The following is a 17,780-nucleotide window of genomic DNA, read 5'->3' on the forward strand; positions in this document are numbered from 1 at the left end:
ATTTTGAGGAGCTTTCACTAGATTAACATTGAGCTTCAACCTATCAACCTTGAGAGTTCTTTTACCTAAAACACATAACTTAATATCATATGTTAAAGCATCCTTCATTTTGTTATTATCAAAACAGGATTGAAAAGCCTAGTTAGGTCAACACTTTCGATATAGGGGCCGTACCTGAAGCTAACTCAATAGCAAATTCCACTTCACGGTTTGGAAGTAAACCTGGCATGTAGTGACCCAAAGAATAATATTATTTTAATAATAAAGATGGAGGAAAATAGAAACAGGAACAGAAGGAGGCAGTAGACTTCGTCAACAACATCACATTTTGGAGATAATAATAATAATAATAATTTCAAGAAATTGCCAAAATTCGTTGACAAATACAGGGGTTCGTCGACGAGTGCATAAGGAAATTTGTCAACGAATACAGGGGTTCGTCAACAAGAAAGTACTGAGAGGCGGTTTTGGGCTACTCTGAATTTCGTCGACGAATACAGAGGTTCATCAACGAATTTATTAAAGGACTCGTCGACGAGGTGACGTGTCTCGTCGATGAATCTGGCCCTACAAATAGTGCAAACTCGGATTTTTAACCCATTTTTGGTGCTCTCTCTCTCTCTCTCTCCTCTCTCTCTCTCTCCTACGGTCTCTCTCCCTTCTCTTTTCGATTTCGAACCCGCCAATCGTTGGATTGACAATCCGAAGCCACCACGACGCTCCTGGAGAAGTTCTTTGCAAGACTATTGGAGCGGATCGTTGGTGAAACGAAGTTGGATTTCATCCCAAATTCAAGATAAGACCTCTTAGTCCATTTTTGGCCTTATGACAATTATAGGAAATGATATAGACGCAGAAATACTGATATTTTGTTCTAACAAATGTTGTTTTCAGAGTATTGTGTAGGAAGCCCTGCGGGTGTTAGGCCAGTATACCATAGGGGCTTTTTAGTAGTCAGGTAAGGGAAATATGCTATGCTAGGTGTTTTTAAAATATTATACAATTTATTAAATTGTGAAAATTATGTATTAAAGTATGGCGTGGCTTGCGAATATGAATATAGTACGGAGATATGTTTACGAATTTCAGTACCATGACTTTTTGAATTTCAGTACCATGATTTTATGAATTTCAGTATCATGATTTTATGAATTTTAGTACCATGATTATACGAATCTTAGTACCATGATTACACGAATTCCAGTATTATGATTATGCAGTTTTAGTGTTATGATTATTCAGTTCTCAGTATTATGATTGATGAATTACAGTACAGTTTATGCAGTATCATGGTTATTACGGTTATTTCAGAATCATGGTAAATCAGATAGTGGTATATAGAGATATATTATATAGTATCAGACCCTGTTACACTATGCAGTTACAGAGCACGGTACCGTTGCTACAGATATTATTTTATGTTATGAGTACAACCACCTATTTAGATAATACGTGGTAGTAGGTCGATCACCTAGGCCTTTGACGTGGACAGACTCCCCATCAGATATGGGTTGAGGTGGGCAGATCAGACTGATGTAGTATAGTGATTTATTCCTTGTAAGAACCCGAACCATTATATAGGGGTTAATAATGTAAAAGAGGGGTAAAAATGGAAATTTCACAGAATTCGTCGACGAGGCCATAATTCGTCAACAAAGGTTGAAGACTTCTCGTCGACGAACTTTAGGAGCTCATTGACGAGTAAATGTTGAGAGCCCAGGAAAAATTGGGAATATTTGGCTCGTCGACGAGGCTAGTGAAGAATTCGTCGACGAGGACCCCAATTCGTCAACGAATCCCCTCGGGTCAAAGGCTTATAAAAGGATATTTTGAGTTTGCTTTGGGGCTAAGTTTTCCCTAAGCTCTCTCTCTCTCTCTAGAACTCTCCCTACACTCTCTGTCTCTAGTTTTGTTTGCTAATCATTGCCCGATTCGTGAATCCAAGGTTACTGCGAGAATCAGTGAAGGATTCTCTACGTTTCTACCGGATTGGAATCTCGATTCGAGCATTTTCGGGTTTTAGGCTAAAATCAAGGTAAGGCTCGATTTTCATTTCTGATTCAGTATATGTGTAGTAGTACGGATTGTAAGCATGTATTGTACTGTGGTTTGTAGGTTTCAGAGTCTCGGTTCGTAGTTTTGAGGACCATAGAGTTCGTAGTTGGATTTCGGGTTAAGGTAAGGGGATTCTGTTTATATCAGTTCATTTTTGAAATCGGGATTGGTAAGCTTGTAGGTTACGATTGTATGTATGTTTTGGCTACTTATTTGAGGAAATCTATCAGATAAAAATGCAAGATTTTTGGGTTACAGTTTTCGGGAAAATTGGGGATTTCGGGTATCATCTCTACTTGGTTTGGAAAACTGTTTGTTATGTTAAAACTGTATTATTGAGGCGACCGTAATCCATATTTGCATAAACTGTATACTTGAATTTGTAAACGATATGATTTGCTGTAAACCAAATAAGTGTGATATGTATGGTTGTATGTATTTGTCCTAGGTATTTGTAAAACAGCTATGTGGCGGCTAATTACCGTACGCTGAAATGTATAGGAACATGAGTTCCAAAATGATTCCAGGGATTTGTAAGAACAGCCATGTATCGGTTAACTACCGTGGGCGAGAGTGGTTGGCTCTATATCCGAGGTGTGAAATATCACCAATATGTTCCAGCTGGTCACCGAAGGGTGTGTTCTACACCGTATGTGGCAATGTAATTACTATAGGCCTAGGTCATTGCAGCATAGTTGTGCATGTGGCAATGTAATCGTGGTGAGACTAGGTGACCTTGTGTAGTTGCGTATGTGGAAATGTAATCACTGTGGGCCTGAGTCATTGCTTCATAGTTGTGTGTGTAGCAATGTAATCGCTGTGAGACTGGGTGACCTTGTGTAGTTACGTATGTGGCAATGTAATCACTGTGGGCCTAAGTCTCGCATTGTAGTTGCGTATGTAGCAATGTAATCGATGTGAGACTACGTGACCTTGTGTAGTTGCGTATGGAGCAATGTAATCACTATTAGGCCTCAGTCGTCACAGCGTAGTTGCGTATGTAGCAATGTAACCGCTATGAGACGAGGTGACCTTGTGTAGTTGTGAACTAGTGTGACGACACTGACCGTATGTATGTATGTATGTATGTTTTGGGTATCGTATGAACTGGAATGGTTTTCTGAAAATACTAGAACTGTATGGAATTGTATGAAACTGTACGAATTGTTTCAAATTGTATCGTATGTATAATGTTATGAAGTATGTAAAATGACACTGGTATGCCACACACTGATATAAATTGTTTTCTTCCTTACTGAGAGGTGTCTCACCCCGAATGTACATACAATGTTTTTCAGGTCCTTCAGGTAGTGGTAAGTAGCATCCTAGGGTCCGGAAGCAAAGGGTGTCATAGTTACTGCTAGTACCTTTTAGGTACGAGTTTTGGTATCCAGGTTGTCAGGATAGTTTGTAGACACCTGGGGTACGTGTTGTAATTATGGGAATGTATGTCCTAGTTTGTATAGACTCTGGTATGATCTTATTTATGTATTAAAGACCGTATTCCGCTACGTATCTGATGAGTATGGATTGGTATGAGTATGTATATAGGGCAACCGTGTACCCCGCGGGGTCGGACCCTCTTATTTGTATTGTATCATGTATGTTTAAATTGATACAGAGACAGGTTAGGTTACTTAAACTCACACTTGGGACCCACCTGCGGGTTCGGGGTGTGACATTCTTGGTTGGCCAGTTAGGGTAAATCCCGCCTACGAGCCGCACAACCCTGTCATGAGGGGTTAAATCATGACACACAATTATCCAAATGGAACATTTTCAGTTACTATTACGTATGTACATATTTACAGAAACAGGGAACTTACTTATGTATACTAGAAGTATTTTAAATAGTAATCTTCAATACTGTTATGTTAAGCAACATGGAAAAGGGTGGTGGATTTTTATCACTTGTATTGTATTTACATATTTAGTTATACATGATTATATGAAAATAGATTTTCATAATGTTGTAGCTCATTTGCCACACACTAGTAATAGCATATTTCGTCTTACTGAGCGTTGGCTAATCTTAGTGTTGAATCATTTTTCAGGTGATCCAGGTAGGCGAGCAGACCAGATTCACAGATAGAGGGGTTTCAATAGTGTCCTGTCAGTAAAGTGAGTATTGTGAAGGATTTTTGTATATCCCAGCATAGTTGAGGGTATTTTGGGGTACAGATATATGTGTATATTTTGGGAAACATGTTAGAACTCTAGTATTGTATTGTATATAATGATTTATGGTTATGTCTATATGATTTTCGCTTTTTGCTGCTTAGGTTGAGGATTCAATTTGGTATCAGAGTATTTTCAATGTTATGTTATAAAAAATAAAAAATAGAACATGGAGATTAAGCAGGTCGTTACATGGCAAGTCCGCTAGAAATACGTCAGGGAACTCGCGCACTACAGTAATCATCTCCAATTTTCATTCTTCTGCTGGCGTGTCTTTCACAAATGCCAGATACCCTTGGCACCCCCTAAGAAGTAGCCTCCTAGTCTGTATAGTAGAAAGGATTCGTGGTGCATAACGCACACACGATCCGAGGAACTAGAATTCCTACTTTCCTAGCGGTCTAAACAACACCTCCCTCCGGTGGCAAACAACACTGGCATAACTGGCAGACAACCAGTCCATCCCTAAGATGATATCAAAGTCAAACATATCATACACCACAAGATCGACTGGTAGTATCCTCCCCCGAATTTCTACCGGGAAGTTATGGATTATATTGCTACACCCGACCGCAGATTCGGACGGTATAGCTACTACCTGTTCATAATCTAACCATTGCACCTCAAATCCATACAGTTTCACAAATCTACGGGAAATAAAAGAATGTGTTGCCCCAGAATCAAATAATACAACAACTTTATGAGAAAGCATGTAAATAATACCTGTGACAACATCACCCGTGTTCTTAGCATCGGCTGGAGTTAGAGAATACACCCTTTCCTGGGCCATACCCCCTTGCTAACCACCACGTTGTGCCTGAGTATTACCACTGTATGGTAGTTGCGAGATTCCTTTATTCCTCTGCATCTGAGAATCTCTCATCTGATGTCCTTGCCTACCACACCGCAAACAGGCCCCCATAGACAACCAACACTGCCCATGGTGTGTCTTACCACATAAAGAGCGACGTTGTACACGTGCGGTATTCTAGGACGTACCACCACTGTTCTTCTTCCACTTACCCTGTCCTACCCTAGACAAAGAATTAGGAGGTTCTGGCCTCTTCTTCATGACCTGAGCCTCTGTGTCCTCCAGCAAATACTATTTTGCTACCGTGGCTTTATCAACCAATGTAGCAAAGTCTTGTAACTGTAAGATCACTGTCTGCTTACGGATCTTGCCCCTTAGACCCTCTAAAACTTCTAGGCCTTCTTCGCTTCATCTGGTATCACGAATGGAGCAAATCAGGACAACCCCAAAAATTTGGCAACGTACTGCTACACGGTCAGTAATTGCTGCGTCAGATTTATAAATTTCTCCATCTTCGCGTTTCTAACCATGGCCAGAAAATAACATTCAAAAAAGAGCTCTTTGAATTGAGCCCACGTCAACGCTATTGGTATCGGTCTGTGCTCTTCCATCTGCTTTACAGACATCCACCCTCTCTTAGCTTTCCCTGCCAACTTGAATGTGGTGAAGGTGACTTTTTGCCTCTTAGTGCAGTTCAACACGTCTAGAATCTTCTCGATCTCCTAGATCCAATTCTTAGCATGAACTGGATCTGCACTACCCACAAAAGCCGAGGGCTTCAACCTGGTGAACTGCTCAATGGAGCAACCCAACTCAGTCGTAGGACGATCTTGCCCCCTATTCGTCTACATTACCTCAGTCATAAGCTGTTGTGCGAAGTCACGCAACACACTAATGGAATCATTACCAGGCTTAGGGCTGGCACCCTCACTACTACTGCCTCCCACGTTGGCAGTGATATCCCTGGATTCCATCTTGAAAACAATTACGAGAATCCATTAGAAAGATAGTAGCCTAAGAATGTACTAATACTATCATCTTATAGACTCAATCCCTTAAATTCATATCCCCAGTATTGACGTACTCCATTAATTTGACATTATCATTCAAACTCGAATTCCACCCTTTTACTAGGAAACAAAACCGTCAATGGATTGCCGTGATTTTCTAAACCTTTCGACTGATCCAGAAAAACACAGAAGTCTATCGATGAATTTTCGTCTCCAGATATACAAAACAAAATCCAAGGTCTTATCCTTGTCCTATACTTTGGTATATTCTAGACTATGAAAACTTGCAAATCTTAAGTTCTGCACATATTCCTAACAAGGCAGCATGAATCAAATCATACTTCCGACTGGTTATGGCTCTGATACCAACTGTAACGACTCGACCCTTTATGCGGACCAGCACCGTTAACCCAAATACAAAATACTTGTACATGTTCAAGATACATAGACAACCTGCCCTAAACAGGGACCTACAGGTGTAAACCATACATAATTACAATGTAAATGTTGCCGAAAAACATAAACATTCATTGGAATTTCTACTAGACTTATACTAGAGCTTACTAATACATCCACAAGTACATAAATCTAGACATAGAATAAATCATGTTATTACAATCCTCTAGAAAGGACCTTCATCTAAGTTTAATACATGATTCGAATGCTTACGTAAGCTAAATCAAAATACAATCTACCCAATCCCTTTAGCTACTAGGACTGATGTACTGATGGACCTGAAAACAAAGGTTGTATAATAGGGTGAGACACCTCTTAGTAAGGAAGAAAGTGTTACAACAGTGTGTGAATGCATATATGCATATTTTCATACAAACTCATACGTTTGAAACATTTTTTTATAATGCTGTAACATATAACATTTATCTGCACATCAAGTATGTAAATCATGCATATGATTATTAGAACACCTCCAGCTTGATATGACAATTTACTTGTTTACCCCATGGCATGCGTTGTGCACTGATTGCTTCTGACAGTGTCCTGTTCGTGCAGACAAAGCCTAGCATCTTTTATAGTCCAACCGCCCCCTAGTTTATTTTTACCTGCAACTTACTAACTCCTCGCAGGTTGACCATCTAACATACCCATACTGATTTCTCATGTATGGTTGCACTGTACTGCCAGCATCGGTACCTAGCCCTAGGAGTTTATTTCAACTCCCGAACTGGAGTATCTTTCAACCCCTTTTACTGAAGTTTCTTTCAACATATTTTGGTCACAAGCTATGGTTCCAGTATCATATATACAATTTATAGCAAATAATAGTAACCTGTGCAATTCCAGTATTTTCGCAAATTCAGATAATCACATCGGGTTCAAATCGGTGCCTATCCACTCAATTTACCCCCTTTTTTTACTGATATAGTTCGGTGTATCACCGGCCTCTGTATCTCATATATATGAAGTATAGAATGTTCATACATTTCCATTTCAATATATATCACACAAGTTTAATCCAAAACCCGCTAAATGATAAAAAAATCCAGTAAACATCATTTAAATGGATAAGTAAAGGATTCAAGCATCTCCTACTATAGTATAAATGCAAATAAATGATTTTCATAAAGTTTGGAAATCATACGCCGAAATCCTCGTTTTTATCAAAAACCAAAAAATCATAAAACCGACATTTCTACTCGGTAAAATTTAGCAAATAAGTAGTTAAATCATACATATAAATATAAACTAGCTTTTTAGCGGTTTAGTTTTCCAAAAATGCTATTGTAATCAATTTCCCCATACCTTAAACTCGAAACAAAACTTTATATGAAAATGATCTAAACCGACAACTTGAGATCCTCAAAACCTAAAAAACACAGAATATAATCTTACTATAATTTCGACTACTATCCAAATATTCAATCGAAATTGAAATCAGATCCTTACCCCAATTTTTGAGAAAACCCAAAAATCCTCAAAATAACGATCTGATCTACTAAAGTTGTAGAACTTCCTTCTCTGATCCCCATAGGAACTTCCGTTTTTAGAAACGGGTGTCAAATGGCGAAGATTATGAGAGAGAGAGAGAGAGAGAGAGAGAGAGAGAGAGAAATTTCGTTGGTAGAGAGAGAGAGAGAGCTTTTTGGAAGAAACTTAGCTTCTAAGCAACCAAAATGGATATTTACAAGGCCTTTGACCAAGTCCAACTCGTCGACGAGGCAACATCTTCATCGACGAATCCGCCACACAGCTCATCGACAAAGCCATTCCTTCAACGTTGAGCCCAAGTTCCATATATTTCTCTGACCTGCTTAGTATTTGCTCATCGACAAGGCTTAGAATTTCGTCGACGAGGCTCTGAAGGACTTCGTCGACGAACGTGACTCCTTCATCGATGAACCCAGCTTATTTCGAGTTTGGATCTCTACAATTCGTCTGAGCTCTTGGAGTTGCTTAAACTTCAGAGGGGTGTGCAAGAAGGCCAAACCTCTGGATCTGTAAAGGAAGGAGCTGAGACGAGATCCCTGAAGGGGTTGCATATGAAGGAAACTTCCCATTTGGTCGATGGTAATCAAGGGGTTTCAACTCCCTCGACTATTCTCGACTTGATTCAAAAGCAAAAGGATCTTGGTCCTGACTCAGATCCAAAGATAGGGGGAATGATGGTAACAAGCAGCTGCATATGAATACAAGCATCATCCCGGTGGTGTTGAATAATAAAATTATGGAAGGGCTGGGGATAATGGAAAGCAACTCTTCCTCGAAGGAAGAGGATGATGCTGGAATTGTAGCAGAGAAAAAGTTCTTATGGGGGGGATGATGAACCTTCAGTATCTAAAATGTTAGGTTCAAAAGACATGGCTGAGACTGAAGGAACCAAGACGGGTGTTGTTCAGGAGAGGGACAGACAGCAGATGTAGATCACAAGAGAGACCAGCAACCATCTAATGAAGGGAGGACAATCACTCGTAACAATAAGAAGGTTGCATGGTCTGAAATTTTTTCTAACAACCCAAATCCCAAATGTTGTGAACCGATACTTGTTTTTGAGTCTGATGGTTCTGGAGCTCATCTACAAAGCTTTAACCTAAAGGCTTTTGATAGCTCATATCTCAAATGCCTTGTGGGGTTTTTTGTTGGAAAGTTTCTAGGGAAGTTGGCTTTGAAGGTTGTTGTTAGTTTATGGGGGGTGAAGGTAAACTACGTTTGCCATAATGAAGATTGGATAGTGTTCAAATATTTGAATGAGGATAACCTTGATATAGTCTTGCAAAAGGGTCCTTATATGATCTATGGAAGGACTTTGTTAATGAAGAGGATGCCCAAGATGTTTCAGTTTGATCCTGAACTGAGGACCTCTCTCCCTATTTGGGTTCAATTAAAGAACCTTCCAATAGAGATGTAAAATACCATATGCCATCGGCAAATTTTTTTAAGAATTGGGGAGACCGATGTACGCTAATAAACTTACTTTCTTGGAAGTGAGGGTGTCATTTGCCAGAGTTCTCGTTGAAATCGATGTAGCTAAAAAGGTGAAACACACTGTGAAGGTATGGGTACCAAATGAGGAACCAATGATCCAAGAAGTTGCTTATGAAAACTTACCCAAATACTGTTCTTATTGTAAATCGATTAGTCATATTGTGAGTTTCTGTAGTTCAAAAAAGAAGAAAGAGGGTAATAAAGTTTATGTTGTGAAAGGAATGAACTCAAGTAAGGATCCTGGTAGCTCTGTGGCTATGGAACAAGGAAGCGGGGAACCTAAGAATAAGGTGATTGAGGAGGCTTAAGAAGGGGTGAGTGTGGAGGATGTTCCTCAAAAGCATCTCTCCCAAACTGTGACTGACACTTCTGAGGTTTGCAATGTGGGATTAGAAGATAGTGGGTCTCCAAGGACTAGTGGTCTAGGTTGTGTTTCTCCAGTTCCTGTTGCTGAGGTATCTGCTCAACATCATGAATAGGGTCAGGTAGAAAAGTCTACAATAGCCTCACAGTTGTAGATCTTATCATAGGGAAGTGAGGACTATAGAAAAAGATCTGAAATGGAACTGTCCAACAGGTTCCATCTGCTTTCTAAATCTAGTATGGAATATATTACCAGACTTGGGGATGATAGTAACACTATTAAACATGCTCTAATCTCTAATGATCGAATGGGAAGTGAGAAGGAAACCCATCCAAGTAATAGCCTGGAAAAAGGGAAATCTCAGGAAGTGTCCATTGTAGGTACTCTAGAAGGGAAGAAAAATGCAGTCACTCCTACCTTAGATATAACGCCCCAACTTGGGTCTGCCAAGGAGCACTGCGTCTCTCCTCGTCCACTTGGACCAGACAATACGGGGCGGGCCTTATCGGACTAATGACTAGCCCCACAGACCAACACATGTCCTTTTCAGTGTGTTTTGTCCTCACTCACACACTTCCTGAGAAAACTTCCCAGAAGGTCACATATCCCAAGATTACTCTAAGTCAAGCACGCTTAACCGTGGAGTTCTTATGGAAAGGCTCCCGAAAAGAAAGGTGCACCTTGTTGATATGGGTAGTAAAATCTAATCCTTTTAAGCCTTTCTTCCATGGGGTATCACATTAGACCTGAGCTAGGGTGCAGTTTGTGCATTATCAGCAAGCAAAACTAGGGCTACTTCGAATAGCATCCCAAATAACTAGACAAACAAAACTCTAACTAAAGGCTTTACACTAGTCAAAAGTAAGAAGAATATGAACAAACGGGGGGTTAACAATCAAGTAAACAGGAAAAGGGGGTCTGACCCCCTACCTGCACCATGAAGATTACTTCCTGGGTATCAAGGGTTTTAAATAATCCCTGAAACAAAATGGGGTTCTTGACCTCATGAAAAAAAAGCAAAGGTGATGTTTGTTGCATCTTGGAAACTAAGCTTTCAATGGCCAATCTTGAGAACCTAATGTTAAAGAAATTTTATAGATGGAAGCAAGTAAATAATTTTGAGCTTCATAGGGTTAGGAGAATCCTGGTGCTATGGAACCCCCAAAAGGTCCACCTTCAGGTGGTTGACTCGAATGCTTAGGTAATTCATTGATCCTTGACATGTTTGATTTCCTCCACTTGCTTTTTTGTTAGCTTTGTATATGGATTTCATACTACGGTATCTAGAAGACCCTTACGACAAAGCATTGATCAGTTTTCTTAAGATGATTGTGCATATTAAAAATTAGTTGATTCTAAATTGTGGAGACAGTAGCAATGCTGAAGCTCAGCTGAAAGTATGAGAAGTAGATGGTAAATTCCAGTGTGCTGAAGCCTACAATTTCTAGAGACTTAAGGGGAGGATTGTTCCCTGGCAGGCCTTGCTCTGGAAGAATGGAAGTACCCCCAAATACTTCTTTATCCTTTGGCTAGCAACGATTGGAAAATTGAGGACTTGCGACAGATATGTAGGGGATGGAGTGGAAAAACAGTGTGTGTTGTGTGGTCTTGAAGAGGAATCTACTGATCATTTATTTTTCAAGTGCCGGATTTCAGCCACAGTTTGGAATGCTTTGAGAGGTTGGCTTAGGATTGACAAAGCTATGACTATGATCAAGGCCAGCCTCAAATGGTTACACAAAAAAAGCCAAAGGTACTGGAGTACAAGTTGTAGCCAAGAAAATCTGTCTTGCTACCACAGTCTACTACATTTGATTTTTTTTCATAATAAAAGGAACTTTGAGGATATTGTTACTTTACCAGAGGCAATCATTAAGATCATCCAAGGGTAAATTTATAGAATTGTGTATGATAAATTCCCTCATCTCTGTATTTGAGTTGTAGCTATTGGCCTTTGGCCCCTGGGTATGCTCAGGTATGATGTATGTTGTTTGTTTCTTGTTTTGATGCTTGTTAGCAAGCTTGGCCTTTAAGGGCTTTTGATGTTTGACTTGTATGGGAGGCAATCTCCCTTTCCTGGGTATGCCCAATTACACTGTACATATCCTTTGATCTATATAATTATAATTTTCAGATAAAAAAAAAAAAAGATGGTGCCTGCAAAGAGTGCTCTCAACCGACATACAACACCACAGTTTAAGCTTGTTTCAAGTTGACTATAAAAAAAGAATAGTGGAACCTACCCACTAGCGCCTCCAAATAGTGCCCCCTACCAACATACACCACCACAGTTCAAATTTACTATAAAAGAGATAGTAAAACCTATCCACTAGTGCCTCCAAAAAGTGCTCTCCATCGACACACAATTTAAATTTACTTTAAGTTTACTATAAGAAAACGTTGTGGGACCTACATACTTGTTAGTACCTCCAAAGAGTTTCGTTAATAATTCAAACTTCTTGTTGAAATCCTTTGAATAATTGAAAGTTCTCGTTGACAAGGTCTATTATAAGATGAGGTTTATCAATCTTGCTTTTTAGGTTCATGATATCAAGCTTCTCCAGAATCCAAACCCATAAAGTTCGCCTGCTTTTATTTATAAATAGATAATATTTGTATATATGAAGTAGCTTTTGAAATCAGTGTTCTTTGAGAGAGATTATTTTGAAAACTCTTGTAAAAAGAGTCTATGTTAAAGTTTCTACATTCTCCCATTACAAGTGTAATTATTCAATCTCTTATAAAATTACTTTGATAATAAAGTATATTCACCCTTAGATTGATTTTTCTTCTTTCTTCTATCAATCATTTTTCTAAATAGGGAATTTTCCTTGCAAGAACTCTCTTGTTAAGAGATCAAGTAAAAAATTGACATTCTCATCTATAAATTCAATTTTAAAATCAAAACTTGGAAGAATTGCTTGTCATATAGCAAAAATTTTATTGGAAACAAGGTTTTGAACATCTTTTTGCAAAATTTATTTTTCAAATTTACAATCTATCTTATAAAGCCTCGAACCCCTAAACCCAAGTCTGGTGCATTATACCTGATAAATAATAATCCATAACATACGTAGCGAAAAACAAAATCATGATCTCCATATACATAATTCTACAATACCAACATTCCATAATACAGAGTTTGCTATATCCTAACCAGAAATCCATAAAATTTATCCATCACTTGCATTTCCATAATTACATATATCTCCAGAACATTTTAGTATTTTCACAACCATCTTTACTCAATAGCCATAACAAAAAGACATAAAACATAAACATATACATCCCCAAAATATTATCAACATATACCCTTCCTTTTATAGTCCTCAAAAATGCTAAAATACCCTAAAACTCCTAAGCCCGACCTCAAGGATGTCCTGAAAAAGAAACATTTATATTCAGGTGAGACACATCTCAGTAAAGGAAGAAGTATACATATTAAAACAGTGTGTGGCTAACATGAGGTAAATAGATATCATTTTAATTACATTTGCAAATCGTCTTATAACATTGAAATCGTTTTTTGAATCTAATCAATCAAATGCAAAGGTTTAGCCCACGAGATTACCCAAGGATAGGGGTGATTACCCGCCCATACAAGTAGCACTCCTCTGCTCTGATACTTAGATAATCCTAAGGTCACAACTAAAGCATACCAGGGCACTCACCTTACGAAGTAAGCCCTCAAGTGTTAACTTGATCTCGTACTCATGCATTCAACAATAGTTTACCGGCAAAGGCCCTAAGGATAGGGAAATCTACCTGCCCATACAAATAGGTTCCCTCTGCCGTAGTACGTTATGCAGCTACTGCCACATCCGAAGCTACTAGTGCCCTCGCCTTTCTCAGCAAGCCCTCAGGCAAAGAGTTTACTTCGCCCAATCGTAACATGTTCTACATACATAGATACTTCAAATATCATAATACTTTATTCTTTTCTGTCATTATTCATTCATATACATCTGTTCATGTTCATAGCTTTAAACATTACATTTCATTTCACTTTAAGTGATTTTTTCCCATTTACATCGTTCACATTTGTCATTTCATTTCATTCCCATTTCATTGTCATTTCATTGCATAACATTTTCATTTCATTCCTTCATACTACAGTTGGTCTTTAGCCATCATTTGTTAGTCCACATAGAAATGCGCTAGAATCTACTAACATAGTTGTCTTTCAGCTGTCTTACATTTACATGATTGCATTTAACATACACAAGCAACATTGTCCATATCATATTTTATTCTCAATACTTTATTTACTTAGTTTGCATCTCATACATTTAACATATATTTGCACAAAATCTCATGCCACACAATTTATCGGTAAAATTCATATACATTCCTTACAAAATAAGCCAACCCACATTTAACATTTATATGCTGAAAATTACTTTCATTCCTTACTTACTTCCTTAGAAAATACCTTTCACTTTTATTCGCTTACTTTCACATATACATAGCTATATAAAAAACCTTAGGCTCAGAAATAATAATTTTACATGGTTGGCATTTTATACCCATTTAAATATATATATATATATATATATATATATATATAAAACACATAATCCATTTTAATTCATGAAAACCTAATTTGATATATAAATTTCCCGTTTACCTAACTTTCAAACTACGCTGGTAGGATCCCCGAACTGATACCCACAGCAGCGTTCACTTGGATCCTGAATCCAAAAATCCTAACTTAATTATAATAAATTCCAATCAACTCAAATATTAAGAAAAATGTTTATTTACTACTTCTTAGGTTCCAAATAACAATATTCGTTAAGGAAATCTCAAAATAATTCACTTACCCTGATTTTGGGATGTTTTCCAAACCTCTCAATCAAACAATCTGCTCCTACAACCTTATAGAGAACGATCTTACGAACCTCGTGGTGGTTCCGAATCGTCAAACCAGGTCAAATCCGGCCCGAAATCGAAGAAAGAAGGCTGAGAAAAATGTATTTTAGAGAGAGAAGAAGAAGTTTCTTGAGTTTCCTTGTTGAAATGAAGAAATTTCTATTTATAGGCAGGGCTTCGTCAACGAGATACGTGGATTCATCGACGAGGCATTGTAGAGACTTCGTCGACGAGAAGACCTTTGTCAACGAAATTCAGAGCTTCAACATTCTCTCTCGGGATTCCTTCGTCGACAAGGAACTGGTGTTCGTCGATGATCCTAAAAGGGCACTCGTCGACAAGGACACAACATTCGTCGACGAGGCCTGCTGTTCCTCTTCTAATTTCTTTCCTTTTTCCTTATTACCCATTAATCCATTTTATTTATTATATTTCCTAATTATTTTAATCTTCGGGTCATTACATATCTTGTGAAAAAAAATATTTATTAAAAAGATTATCTTCAATTTTTTTAATACATAATAATATAGATAAAATTTCATTTTTAATATTAGAGTAACTAAGTTGGGGGTCTAGCTATGTATCATAATGAAACCTCATAATCCTAGTTAGGTTTTCTAGGGTCTGTAAAAGGACACCACCATGTCCTTCTATTGAAGCATTAGTTTGAACTATCAGTAAGCTTGAGGATGATGAATGCTATAACAAGAAAAATTCTTATCTCGACTCTTGATTTTTTAGACAATACTGGTATGCTCGTGAGTCCAAGCAAGTGGGTTTTTTTGAAATAAAAAAAAAAGTTTTTGGAATAAAGGTTGGCAAATTATTATTAAATTAGGTTAAAAAGATATAATTAGGACATCAAAAGAATCATTGCAGTTGATTTTTGTTTTTAAAGGACTTCAGCGGGAAGCTTGAATAATTGACAGAACTCTTTGAAAGTACTAATGGGTAGGTCTCACTATCTTTTCTTATACTAAACTTGAACTAAACTTGAAATGTAGTGGAATGTGTTGGTGGAAAACACTCTTTGGAGGCAATGGTGGGTAGGTCCTGTTATCTTTTCTTATAATAAACTTGAAATAAGTTTGAACAATGGTCAAGTGTATTGATGGATAACACTAGTGGGCAGGTCCAACTATCTTTTCTTATAATAAACTTGAAATAAGTTTGAATTGGTCAAGTGTATTGATGGATAACACTAGTGTGGGTGAGTCCCACTAACTTTAAAGCTTGAAAAAGCAATCAAAGTAGATAGGTCCTTAGGCAAAATTGGATTCAGTAATACTAACAATCGAAGATTAAAAGTCTTGATAACTAGCATCATGAAGACAAATGTTAATAGGTTGGTTAAAACCTTTTCTATGAAAGGGTTTGATTCCTACTTGAATAGCTCCTATATGAACATAATTGAAATTTCTTTTAAAATATAAAAGATTTTCTTTTGAAAAAAAGATGAATTTGTTGGTAGTTTTTTCCAACAGAATGAGTTTTTTCCGTAGTTTTAATAAGATATTCTTTTGTAGGTTCAAATTAACCCTTTTGATGAATTCAAGTCCATCAATCATTACAACAGAATTATATCATGATATCTTATTACTTAATATTATTCTTATATTTTTTTATATGTTATAATATTATTATATAAAATAAATATTAATAATAATGACTATGATATTTTATATTCAAGTATATTAGTATTATATTCTCATATTTAATGATATCATAATATTAATATTATTTCTTAATTTTTGTAACACACATTATATATTGTATAAACTATTATAATATAATATGCTTGTACACGTGTTATTTGTATTAGTAAATATAACATGTGCATTGCATGTGATTGTATGTGAATAATTGTATATGTTAGAATTGGTGTGATCCTAAGAGGGGGAGGGGTGAATTGGGTTTTAAAACATTTTTGTTAAATTAAACATTTACGCCAATTCACCACATATCATATCCCATTTTAATTATGGTCATGTAAGTAAAACTAAATAAGCAATATGTGCAGACATACACCTGTATCTCATTTAAAATAAATGTATGCATGCAATTAGTTATAACCATAAATGAACAAGCATACACATGTTGAATTTAAAGTACATAAATTAAATGAGATAAGGAGAGAGCGACGCACAATATTTGTTATCGAGGTTCAACCAAACCAGCCTACATCTCTGCCTTGAGCATACCCTCCAAGGATTCCACTATCCCTGCTCACTTAGACGGGCGGAGCAGAAGTCGTTTACAACATTTCCTTACAGGGCAAGGTAAACCCCAAGTCGCATTACAGGGCTAACCCCAACCTACACACCTCTCATTATGGGGCAAGGAATACCCTAGTTCAATTATCAGGTTGATCTGAACTAGTCTCTCTTACGAGGCGGAGTCTCCCCAGTTCAATTTACGGGCTAAACTCAACCGGTCTCCTTTACGGGGACAGAAACTCCCCAGTTCAATTAACAAGCTTAACCCAACCATTACATAAAAACATTTTTGTACATAATAATGCTTCTGAAAATACAAGTTAAAATGTACACATTGAAGCTCTAAAAACATTTACTCTAATATGATATGAAAATATGCTCTGTGGAGTAAGGGTGTTTTTCTCAAAATGATATCTTTAATCTTTGAAAAGATGTGTATGATAAACACTCAAAGATTTAAACCCTAATATAAATATCTCCAAAAATATATTTCAATTAAATGTGGGAGAACTTAGGGTTTTCCTCTTAAAGGGATTTTTGCACAAATGAGTATGTATGATTTTTTTTATTTGAAAATGGTGTGCAAAAATGTTCACAAGCAAAAGAATAAGTTTCTCCAAAAATATCTATGAAGAAAATAGTAAGGATAAACGTTCAAGTTTACTCTCAAAATGATTTTTAAAAATGAAAGAGTAAGTGAGAGTAAATGCTTATGAATGCAAGAAATAAATGCTCAAAATAAAAATAGTCTCTTCCAAAATATTTTAAAAAAATAAAGTGAAGAGAGAAAAAGAGTGTTGAAGATTTGCTCCAAAAGAAAATTTGCAATAAAA

This window comes from Malania oleifera, chromosome 1 (assembly GCF_029873635.1).
Source record: "Malania oleifera isolate guangnan ecotype guangnan chromosome 1, ASM2987363v1, whole genome shotgun sequence".
NCBI lineage: Eukaryota > Viridiplantae > Streptophyta > Magnoliopsida > Santalales > Ximeniaceae > Malania > Malania oleifera.